This window comes from Tachyglossus aculeatus, chromosome 4 (assembly GCF_015852505.1).
Source record: "Tachyglossus aculeatus isolate mTacAcu1 chromosome 4, mTacAcu1.pri, whole genome shotgun sequence".
NCBI lineage: Eukaryota > Metazoa > Chordata > Mammalia > Monotremata > Tachyglossidae > Tachyglossus > Tachyglossus aculeatus.
The window spans coordinates 84,612,387-84,624,627 of NC_052069.1; the positions used below are offsets into that span (position 1 = coordinate 84,612,387).

General features: G+C 39.9%; 1 protein-coding gene and 1 non-coding gene across 3 annotated transcripts in view; one reads left to right on the forward strand and one right to left on the reverse strand.

The window, feature by feature from the left end:
- Positions 1 to 12,241, reverse strand: part of VPS13B (vacuolar protein sorting 13 homolog B) — a 1,018,523-nt gene that overhangs the window by 645,607 nt on the left and 360,675 nt on the right. The gene's annotated exons all lie outside the window — the stretch shown is intronic.
- Positions 7,279 to 7,416, forward strand: LOC119927750. Its single transcript, XR_005450725.1, has one exon. It is a non-coding gene; the product is annotated as a small nucleolar RNA SNORA7 (small nucleolar RNA).

A 12,241-nucleotide genomic window follows, 5' to 3' on the forward strand; every position in this document is an offset into this window, starting at 1 on the left:
TTCTAAGGGACACTGTGTCCTCCTGAATTATTATCTTGAAGAAATGAACCAGACTGGGAGAGCAGATATATCCATTTACATTAAAGTCTAATTGACTTTATGAAAAAAGTCATTTTTTCATTCAATAGCAGATAATTAAGGACATTTTTTAATAACTAGGAAGAAATACATCTGCAGCCCTCCCGCTGACTTAAAAACAGCTAACAAGAACACCGATTAAGTTTAGGTAGTGTTGGTATTCCATGCTATGAATGCCTGTATTGGATCTAATACATAATTTATTGAATTCTGCACATTTGGCTAGGTAGAACACAATATGCATCGAATAAAATGAGTTTTTCTAAATATCAAAAAGACAATCATTTTATTAATATCTGAATTACTCCTGAATAAGGCACCTGAAACCAAACTTACAACAAGCTGATAGAGGGATTCATGACAAGATAATTACCCACATCAATTGTTCACTAATATGTTTCAAAAAGTCATCAAGTGGTATGGCCCGAAGTTTGCTCTCAGTTACACAGAAAACTTTTATTATCAGATTACTCAAAAAGTACTTTTGCCTATTTGCTCATTTTTATTTAACTTGTTAAACTTACACATAAAAAAGTACTCTACGAAATTCTGAGCATTTTGATCAAACAATTAATTGATTTTGAACAATTTGATTGGGAAGCAGGATGACCTGCTGAAAAAGCACAGCACAGGCCTGAGTCAGAGGACCTGGGTTTTAATCCTGGCTCCACCACTTGCATGCTGAGTGACGTTGGACAGGTTTCTTAAATTCTCTGTGGCTCAGTTTCCTCAACCGCAAAATGGAGGATTCAATACCTCTTTCTCCCTCCCACTGAAACTCATTCATTCATTCAATCGTATTTATTGAGCGCTTAGACTGTGAGCTCCATGTGAGAAAGGGGCTGTGTCCGACTTCATGGACTTTTATCTAACCCAGGGCTTAGTACAGTGCTTAACAAATGCAATAATAATAATAATAATACCAGTGAAGCCATAGAATGAATACATAAGTATACTCCAGTCAAAAAACTGCAAACAAAAAAGAATTTAATAAAGGCTACTCAACTATGAATTTTCCAAAGGTCAATCAATCAATCATATTTATTTAGCGCTTACTGTGTGCAGAGCACTGTACTAAGTGCTTAAGGTCATTTTTATCATTTTTAACGAGCCTTTTTGACAATGGCATTCAACCTCTTGAGATAAGGTATGTAAAAAAAAAAGCAATTCCATCAAGTCAGTCAATGCAGCCATCATGATGCATGCACAGAGGTGTGAAATCCAAAAAGAGAGGGATAACCAGAAATAAATTGTTAGCAGGTGGTAAAATGCAAGTTCCTTTAAAACACCTGGCAGAGGAAAAGCAGGGTGGGCCCACTTATTGTACATTCTTAAACCTTCAGAAATTACTGCATTCCCATTCATGGCTCATGCTACATATTTTACTAAAAGTCATGCAGAGATGACTAGTTGAGGTTGTTTTAAAAGCATTCTCCCCCCCAAAAACTTGGTTTTTAATTAAGAGAATTATTACTATTATTTTTTTTTTGCTAACAAAGTAGGACCCGTTCAGTGCGACCTCATCTTCTACTGAGTTAAGCATATACTCATCAAGATTTAATAAATAATAATAATTCTGGTATTTTTTTTAAGTGCTTACCATGTGCCAGGCACTGTTCTAAGCGCTGGGGTGGATACAAGCAAATCAGGTTGGACGCAGTCCCTGACCCACACAGGGCTCACATTCTTACTCCCCATTTCATAGTTGAGGGAGGGAACTGAGGCACAGGGAAATGAAGCAAATTGCCCAAGGCCACACGGCAGATGTGGTGGAGTGGGATTAGAACCCAAGACCTTCTGACTCCCAGCCTGTGCTCTATCCATTGGGCCAGGCTGCTTCTCACACATGACCATTCTGTGTAAAAGGTAGGCTATTCTTTTTCATTCATGCTCAGTAGCTGGAAATTGAACTATGTCCTACAGGAAGTGACAGATCTCCTTTCACATATATTAAAGTTAGAATGTACATTATTAGGTGGACCTTTCTATACAACAGTTTAGTAAAGAACGCATTGTCCCAAAATGCTGGTTTAATCGCTCTTTAATGTTTGTCCTACCCCAGTTCTTACTGCCCAGAAAATCCTTGCCTCTTTTTCATCTCACAATAGAAACTTATGGAGAACATTATTCAGGAAAAAGCTCAGATCAGATTCATTCTGCTACATTAATAATAATAATAATGATGGCATTTGTTAAGTGCTTACTATATGCAAAGCACTGTTCTAAGCGCTGGGGGGATGTAACATGATCAGGTTGTCCCACGTGGGGCTCACAGTCAATCCCCACTTACAGATGAGGTAACTGAGGCTCAGAGAAGTTACGTGACTAGCCCAAGGTCACACAGCAGACGTGGTGGAGCCGGGATTCGAACCCATGACCTCTGACTCCAAAGCCCGTGCTCTTTCCACTGAGCCATGCTGCTTGGTAGACAACTCCTGCCTAGACAATTACAGTGTAGAGTGTAGTTAAATTTATATGTCTTGATCCAGAAAAGCTGCCGCTTCTACCCAAAGTTATCAAACATCTCTTTAGCATTTTTCCATTCTTAGGATTGGAATAAAAAACATGGAAAGGGTACAAACCATCCATAAGCACTGAAATCAAGCTTTTATTCCCTGATCTGAAAAACACTCCTTCACATAGGTAGCACTATGAGCCTGAAGGAACTTCATACTTTTAGGCAATAAGTTCAGATACAGAAGAAAAGAGGTAAGGGCAGTTGAAACAAGATTTGAAAATCACCTCTCTTGTAGAGGATTCCATTCAGCATTTGCCAGGAAAATGTTTCTATACAAAGAATGTAATAATTTCTTCCGAGAGAAATGTTTTCTCTTGTAAAGGTGAAAAGTCTTTCAACTGAAAAGGTTTCCCCACCCTATCCTCACTCATCTATGTCTAGTGTTCCCCAACCTCTTCAAATCTTCTCATGAACCTCCACAATAATTAGGGAATTTGTACTACAGATATGGTGATAAAAACTAGGTCTTATTTGCAGAAACCAAAGCAGGAGATTCATTTTATTACATAATTTTATCACAATTTTCTTAATACTATACTAATACTTAACACTAATACTTAGTACTAATATAGTACACTATACTAAATACTATAATGATAGTATTTGTTAAGCGCTTACTATGTGCCAAGCACTGTTGTAAGCTCTGGAAAAGGTAATCAGGTTGGATACAGTCCCTGTCCCACACAGTCTCAATCCCCATTTTACAAATGAGGTAACAGGCACAGAGAAGTTAAGTAATGTGCCCAAGGTCACTCAGCAGGCAAGTGGTGGAGCCGGGATTAGAACCCATGCTGTATCCACTACACCGTGCTGCTGTTGTCCCAGAAAAGGGAACAATGGAATTTGTTTTTAAAAGATGCATAATTATTTGAATTTGGTTACAAAGAGTGTGCTGTAAATTTCATTAAAAAAACTGTGATAAAATGTGTAATACTTTCAACATTTTTTTACATAGTTTTTTTTAAATAGTACTGTTAAGCGCTTTGCCAGGCACTGTACTAAGCATTCAGGTAGATACAAGATAATCCAGTTGCACAAGATACCTGTCCCACGTCAGGCTCACAGACTTTATCCCCATTTTACAGAGGGGGTAACTGAGGAACAGAGAAGCTAAGTGACTTGCCCAAGGTCATACAGCAGACAAGGGGTGGAGCTGAGATTAGAACCCAGGTTCTGTGACGCCCAGACTTGTGCTCTTTCCACTACACCACGCTGCTTCTCAATATGGCCAATGGGAAGCCATTTGCTTCCTGGACAATCTGAGTTCTCATCCTAAAGAAATCTTCTAGACTGTGAGCCCGCTGTCTTCTAGACTGTAAGCCCACTGTTGGGTAGGGACTGTCTCTATATGTTGCCAACTTGTACTTCCCAAGCGCTTAGTACAGTGCTCTGCACACAGTAAGCAAGCGCTCAATAAATACGACAATGAATGAATGAATGAAATCAACATAATTGTGTTTCAAACATAATGGCAAAATAATTGTTATACATTTTCACTTTTCCCTAAGTCACGGTGCTCATGATTGACAGAAGGGACCCAAGAAGAACTGACAATTGTTGTGTTTGGTTTTTTTAAACGTTGGTTTGCCCTTGGAAAAATAAGTCAAGACAAGTCAGGACCTAAAAATGTTCGCATTTCAATCAGTCCACTCACTGTTTTCCAAACACCGTGAGTAGAGCAGTTATCATTTGGCTAGCCCAGATCTTAAATCTTGACTATTCTTAGACCACACACGGCAGCAGAATCATGCCAAATTTTAATAATTTAAACTGCCTGGGAATGATTCTGTTTTTTAATACGATCACGGAGCTGGTCAGGATCTTGAGCAATCATTTCAGCCGTAACCTGACTTATTTCAATAGGACCTTTTTCTCAATTTGTCTAACATGTTGAATTCCATCTCTTCTTCCAATAGGTTAGCAAATCTGCCCATTTTAGTATCGTCTGAAAATTGGATAAGTCTGCTTTGGACTCGTTCTCCCAGATCAACAACAAAGATATTCAATAGAGTCTGTTCCAAGGAACTATTTAACAATTGCCATGGTTTACCATGGTCACAGCTGTGACCTGAGAGGCAGCTGTGAACACTCCTCCTAAATAAACATCCCTTCCTTCCTTGTCAATAATAATAATAATAATAACGATGGCATTTATTAAGTGCTTACTACGTGCAAAGCACTGTTCTAAGAGCTGGGGAGGTTACAAGGTGATCAGGTTGTCCCACGGCGGGCTCACAGTCTTAATCCCCAATTTTACAGATGAGGTAACTGAGGCATAGAGAAGTTAAGTGACTTGCCCAAAGTCACACAGGTGACAATTGGTGGAGCCGGATCTGAACCCATGACCTCTGACTCCAAAGCCCGTGCTCTTTCCACTGAGCCATGCTGCTTCTCAATGAAATTTTGGTATTTTGATGGTATTTTGGGAATTCTCTATGACAATGCCCCAAATACCAAGCCCCAAATCTTCACGAATTATAGATAGATTTGATATTTTTTCATGATATTCATTATTAGCTATTATGTATTTATTGCCTCTCCCAAATTAGGGGGATTGCCACTATCATGTAAGAAAATTAAAGTTGTCTGACAATTTGCTCTGTGTGAAGTGATGTTGGTTGTATGAGGATAGTGGGATTATTTGGTCTAAAATACTTCCATAATGAACAGGGTCTTCCTTTTTATCCTTTCAAAATGGGTACAACTTCTACCATTTTCTGATCTTTCTGGACTTTTCCCAGATTCTAAAAAGCTAGTGGCTCTGTAACAATAATTACCAATTCCTTACAAGGCAGACATACCAATTTTTCCATTCAATTTCTAATTCAGCTTTCCTACTTAAATTCCTAGGGGGACAGTCTGTTGACTGTTCACTGTTTATTTTTAATCTTTTTTGAAAGACAGAAACAAACTATTAAAAATGCTTAATTTTTCAGAAACACACTCAGTTTTCTTTTCCTGGCTACAAGAGGAGCAACATTTTTCCAGGTTTCCCTCTTTGGCCTGATGTAACCGATGTTCTTTTTTGTTTGCTTTAATATCTAGCAATCTCCTCCCAACTGCTCTGCGCACAATAAGCGCTCAATAAATATGATTGAATGAATGATTGAATGAATGGCAGAAAGATTTTGCCATCCTTATTGACTCCAATGCCTAGAAATCTAGACTCATTTGGTCTTTTTTTTTTTTTTAATGGTATTTTTTAAGCATTTATTATGTGCCAGGCACTGTACTAAGTGCTGAAACAAATACAAGCTAATCAAGTTTAGCCTTCTATCATTGCCCTCCTTTCTTTGCACTTCCTTTCCTACCCCCAGCATCCTGGCCTTGCTGCATTTTCTGGCCCCTCAACCCATTCCACTCATCGTGACATGTTTTGTAGTAACTGCTGTCCGACCTGGATCGATGACTCCACAGAAACCCAGTCAACTACTTACGACCTCAAGGTTCACCTTAAATCCCCATCACAAAGAGAGAAAAACATTGTCCAGAAAGTGAAAAAAAATACAAGGCCTAGCAAGGCCTTCGGTGAGGGCCCTTCATGTATAGCCCCACACTTCAATCTTAATCAATAAAATCATTTTCAAGGGGATTGGGTGGGTTTATGGCAAGACTCTAGATGAGAGCAATCCAAAGGTATTTGTTAAGCACTTACTTTGTGCACAGCACTGTACTAAGCATTTGAGAGGGTATAATACGGGACCAGATGTCTACAGGAAAGTTGTAGAAGTCTTATCCAATTTTCAAAAACAAGCAGGTCTAGCCCCTCACCAACATCTATGCGTCCCCCTCTCCATCCCCCCATCTTACCTCCTTCCCTTCCCCACAGCACCTGTATATATGTATATATGGTTGTACATATTTATTACTCTATTTATTTATTTATTTATTTATTTTGCTTGTACATTTCTATCCTATTTATTTTATTTTGTTCGTATGTTTGGTTCTGTTCTGTCTCCCCCTTTTAGACTGTGAGTCCACTGTTGGGTAGGGACTGTCTCTATGTGTTGCCAATTTGTACTTCCCAAGCGCTTAGTACAGTGCTCTGCACATAGTAAGCGCTCAATAAATACGATTGATTGATTGATTGATCTAAGCAGTCAACAGCAGTCAATAGATTATGGCTATCATCAACTTTCACACACCATTCTCTGGGCCCCAAGGAAAGCATTACTTACCTGGAGACCATACAAAACAAGACAGGATTACTACTCTCAAGAAGTTTATCATCCATTAAAAAGCCAAGATGGCATCATGAGGTGAAACAACAATTAAAAAGAAAGGAAATGGATATAAATAATTCACACAAGCAGAGATTGAAAATGACCAAACCATATGTGACAAGCTTTGATAAGAGGGGGTTCCGCAAGAAACACTTTACACTTAATTTTAAGAGTAAATACTCATTCAATCGTATTTATTGAGAGCTTACTGTGTGCAGAGCACTGTACTAAGCACTTGGAAGTACATATTGGCAACATATAGAGATGGTCCCTACCCAACAGTGGGCTCACAGTCTAAAAGGGGGAGACACACAACAAATCAAAACAAGTAGACAGAAGACAGTAAATATGAGAAAGGGGCTGCTCCAGACAATAACAGAGTGAAGCAACTGCCTCAGGACACACCATTGGGGGATAGCATAGATTAAAAATGTATTTTGGTATTCACAGGGGATTGGTCCCCTCTCAGGGTCACACCTGGAGAGTTCCCAGTACTCTACCAGTCTCGACTACGGGAGGGAGAATCAGGAAGAGGGTTGTCCATTCCATTCCTAGCTTGGTCAGTGGCTAGCGAGTGGAAGGCAATCTGCTACAAGTCAAAATTCACCTGTGCAGGGCAGCAGCGGCATGGGAGAGAATAAAGGGCAAAGACTCAAATTTACTGCATGGAAGGAGGTAACGGTAAACTACTTCTGAATTTTTACCAAGAAAATCTATGGATACACGACCAGAACGATTGTAGATGGAGGTGGGATGTGCTCGGAGAGGTATGTCCGTGGCATCATAAGGGGACTGGTTAGAGAAATCACTGCAAACAAGATGAAACTGTGAACTAAAAAGAAAATCCAAAAATGACAAGGGTCTACTGTATCATTTTCCATGTACCATGAAACTAATTACCAGTGATCCAACCTAAAAATCAATTAATATTTTTCATTTAGTGACTATGTGCAGAGCATGGTACAAAGCACTTGGGAGATTACAACCAAACTAGAAGACACAATTCTTGCCATTTTAGACAGCTTAAGGATGTCTAGATGTGGAACAGACATAAAATGATTTACAGGTAGAAGATGATAATGGAAAGGTAAATGTTCAAATAGTAAATAATGCGAATCGCAGTTTCACTGTACCAAAATGAGTAGAGTGGGTAGCACTCAAGAACACCATGCTCAATATGACCATAATTGCTCAGGGCACCACATAATGATGCCACAAAGAATTCAATAAAAATGACCCAGACATCAAGGAATTTCTTGCAAAACACTATCCTTGCAGCAACTGAATATCTACACAAAAGCTTTCCGGATTATAACAGGAAGATCAAGTTACCAGGCAACTATGACCAATAATAAGATGCAGGTGAACTCAGAACTTTGCAGACTTTCATTAAGAGAGACACTCCACTAGATAGAGGCAGTGTGGCCTAGTAGAAAGACCACAGGCCTGGGAGTCCGAGGATCTGACTTATAATCCTTGCTCTGTGATTTGCCTCCTCTGTGACTTTGGGCAAGTCACTCAATTTTTTGTGCCTCAGTTTTCTCACCTGTCAAATCAATCAATCAACAGCACTTATTGAGCACTTACTGCATGTAGAGCTCTGTACTAAATGCTTGGGAGTGTACGATACAACAGAGATGGTAGAAATATTCCCTGCCCACAGTAAATTTACAGTCTAGGAGGGGAGACAGACATTAAAATAAATTCTGGATTTGTACAGAAGTGCCGAGGATGTGGTGAAGAAAGGATCCAAATCCAAATGTAAGGGTGATGTAGAAGGGGAAGGAGTAAGAGGAGTGAGGGTTTAATCAGGGGTGGCCTTTGGAAGGAGATGTGATTTTAATAATACTTGGAAAATGGGGAGAGTGGAAGAGCACAGGCTTGGGAGTCAGAGGACATGGCTTCTAATCCCGCCTCTGCCACTTGTCTGCTGTGTGACCTTGGGCAAGCCACTTAACTTCTCTGTGCCTCAGTTACCTCACCTGTAAAATGGGGATTAAGCCTGTGAGCCTCACATGGGACAGCCTGATTACCTTGAATCTACCCCAGAGCTTAGAACAGTGCTCGGCACATAGTAAGCGTTTAACAACCACCACAATAATAATAAAAAATACTATTATTATTATATGAAAGGGTGGGGAGAGGGGAGTTCCAGCCCTGAGGAAGGAAGTGGGCAAGGGGGAATGGTGAGATAGATGAGCTCAAGATAGAATAAGTTGATTGGTGTTGGAGGAGGGTGTTGGTGTTGGGGCTGTAGTATGAAATCTGTGGGCTGAGTGCTTTAAAGGCAATGGTGAGGAGTTTATATTTGATGCGGAGGTGACTGGGGAACCAGTGGAGGTTCTTGAGGAGTGAGGAGATGTGAACCAAACATTTTTTGTAGAAAAATGATCCAGGCAGCAGAGTGAAGGATGGACTGCAGTGGCTGGGGGTGTTCTGTAAGGAGTCTGATGTGATAGTCAAGGTGGGATAAAAGTGCTTGAAATCAGCATGGTAGCAGTTTGAATCAATCAATCATATTTATTGAGCGCTTACTGTGTGCAGAGCACTGTACTAAGCGCTTGGGATTGACTGAATGGAGAGGAATGGGTAGAAAGTAGAACCGACAGAATCTGGTGACAGACTGAATATGTTGGTTGAATGTGACAGACCGAGTCGAGGAGGAGTCAAATGGGAATTTGATATCTGTTCTCACTTCTACTTTAGATTGTGAGCCCTGTGTAGGTCAAGCAGCGTGGCTCAGTGGAAAGAGTCCGAGTTTTGGAGTCAGAGGTCAGGGGTTCAAATCCCGGCTCCGCCAATTGTCACCTGTGTGACTATGGGCAAGTCACTTAACTTCTCTGGGCCTCAGTTACCTCATCTGTAAAATGGGGATTATTAAGACCATGAGCACCCCATGGGACAACGTGATCACCTTGTAACCTCCCCAGCACTTAGAACAGTGCTTTGCACATAGTAAGTGCTTAATAAATGCCATTATTATTATTATTATTAAACTGGGTTTGATCTGATTATTGTGACTCAAACCCAGTGCTTAAGTACTTACTTTGGGCCAGGCACTGTTCTAACACCACAGTTATTATTATATAGTACTGAAGAATATGTAAAAATCCAGATTATTTAGAGATCAAGCTCCTCCAATAAGTATTACATGATGACGACAACTATTTGTGTGGCTGCGGATACTATTTTAAAGATGTAATGGTATGAAAGAGTCTTCCAGGGGAAAACCCAGATGCCCAATGATTCCCCCGAGCTATTTTTGAATAACAGCCTCATGTTTTAGTGCACAACAACCTCAGCCACAAAAGAACAGTTGGTGTATCTGTAACACATGTCTGCTGTGTGACGTTGGCCAAGCCACTTCGTTTCTCTGGGCCTCAATTACCTCATTTGTAAAATGGTGATTAAGACTGTGAGCCCCATGTGGGACAGGGACTGTGTCCAACCTGATTAACTCCCAGCAATTAGATCAGGGCTTGGCACATAGTGAGCACTTAACAAGTACCATTATTATTATATGGATAATTCTCAATAAGAAGGAAATTGACACACATTCATAATGGGTTCCAATCAAATACCAATTATCAATAATATTTGATGAGTGCTTACTATCTGCAGAGTACTGTACTAAGCGCTTGGAAGAGTTCAACAGAATTAGCAGACACAGTCCCTGCCCATGATGAATTTACAGTCTAAAGGGGGAGACAAACATTATCAATACATTAATATGAATATCATTTGTATAATTATCCAATCTGCAGTTTCTACTGATGCAAAACAAAATTAATAAAAATATCAACAACTTTTTTGCAAATAATCACTCCTCAAGAAGCGAAAAAAGAATCAAAATAAAGGAAAGGAACCAGTAGTGCATGTATATTAGAAGTCATGAAGTAAAGGCTTTTAAAAAACGTGGATGTGCTTATAGAAAACTATTAAATAATGGAATGCCAAGTGAAAAGCAGTCTAATGTAAAAACTAAAATTGGATAAATAAGAGCTGTATTTCATTACAACGGCCTAAAAGAAGAACATGAATATTCCAATGCTCTATACATATCACTCTTCAGCATCACCATGCCGAACCCTGGAAAACAGATGCTTTACAATAATTCACTATCTCTAAGTATCTATTCCTTTACAAACTTTACCTTATCCCATTTCTATAAATACTGTCAACTATATACAATGTGTAACATTCACAATACCACCATATTTCAAAGAGCTCAAAAGCTTTTTTGCAACCCAGACTGTTCTTGACAAACATTTAACTCATTATTTGCTCACTCACAAATTGAAGTATTTTTTATATTGTATATTTATTCAGTTACTCTTTGCTAATCAAAATGGACAATGTAATTAAACATTCCACTTTAAAAGCAAACATCTGGGGACATATGCATGTACTAGATCATATAAGACTGTACTACAATACCATAATACAATGGAGAAGCAGTGTGGCTTAGTGGAAATTGCATGGGCTTGGGAGTCAGAGGACGTGGGTTCTAATTCCGACTCTGCCACTTGTCTGCTGTGTGACCTTGGGCAAGTCACTTAACTCCTCTGTGCCTCAGTTACCTCAACTGTAAAATGGGGATTAAGACTGTGAGTCCCACGTGAGACAACCTGATTACCTTGTTTCTACCCCAGTGCTTGGCACATAGTAACCGCTTAACAAATACCACAATTATTATTATTCTTAAGAAAATATCAGAAAATTTTCCAACCCCCTCAATAAACAAAAACCCATATCCAGGCAGCAGAAGGGCAGCAAGCATTCATTCAATCGAATTTATTGAGCACTTACTGTGTGCAGAGCACTGTACTAAGCGCTTGGGGAGTACAAGTTGGCAACATAAAGAGACGGTCCCTACCCAACAATGGGCTCACAGTCTAAAAGGGGGAGACAGACAACAAAACATATGGACAGGTGTCAAGTCATCATTCATTCATTCATTCAATCGTATTTATTGAGTGCTTACTGTGTGCAGAGCACTCATCATGCATGTTAAGTCACCTCTGCTTCACATTTGCTTCTTTCTTCAGCCTCCAATTCTCCCCCGCATTGACTGCTGTATCAGCCTCCTAGCTGATCTTGCTGCCTCCTGTCTCTCCCCATCCAAGTGCACACTCCACTCTGCTTTCTGGATCATTTATCTAAAAAATGTTCAGCCTATGTTTTCCCACACATCAAGAATTTCCAGTGGTTGCCCACCCACCTCCGTATCAAACAAAAATTCCTCACCATTGGCTTTAAAACACTCAATCCCTTTGCCCCCTTCTACCACATCTCACTGCTCTCTTACTCCAACCCAGTCCACACACTTCTCTCCTGTAATGCTAACCTACTCACTGTACCTCCATCTCACCGCCCACCTCTCATCGACATCCTGTCCATGGCCTGGAACTCACTCCCTCTT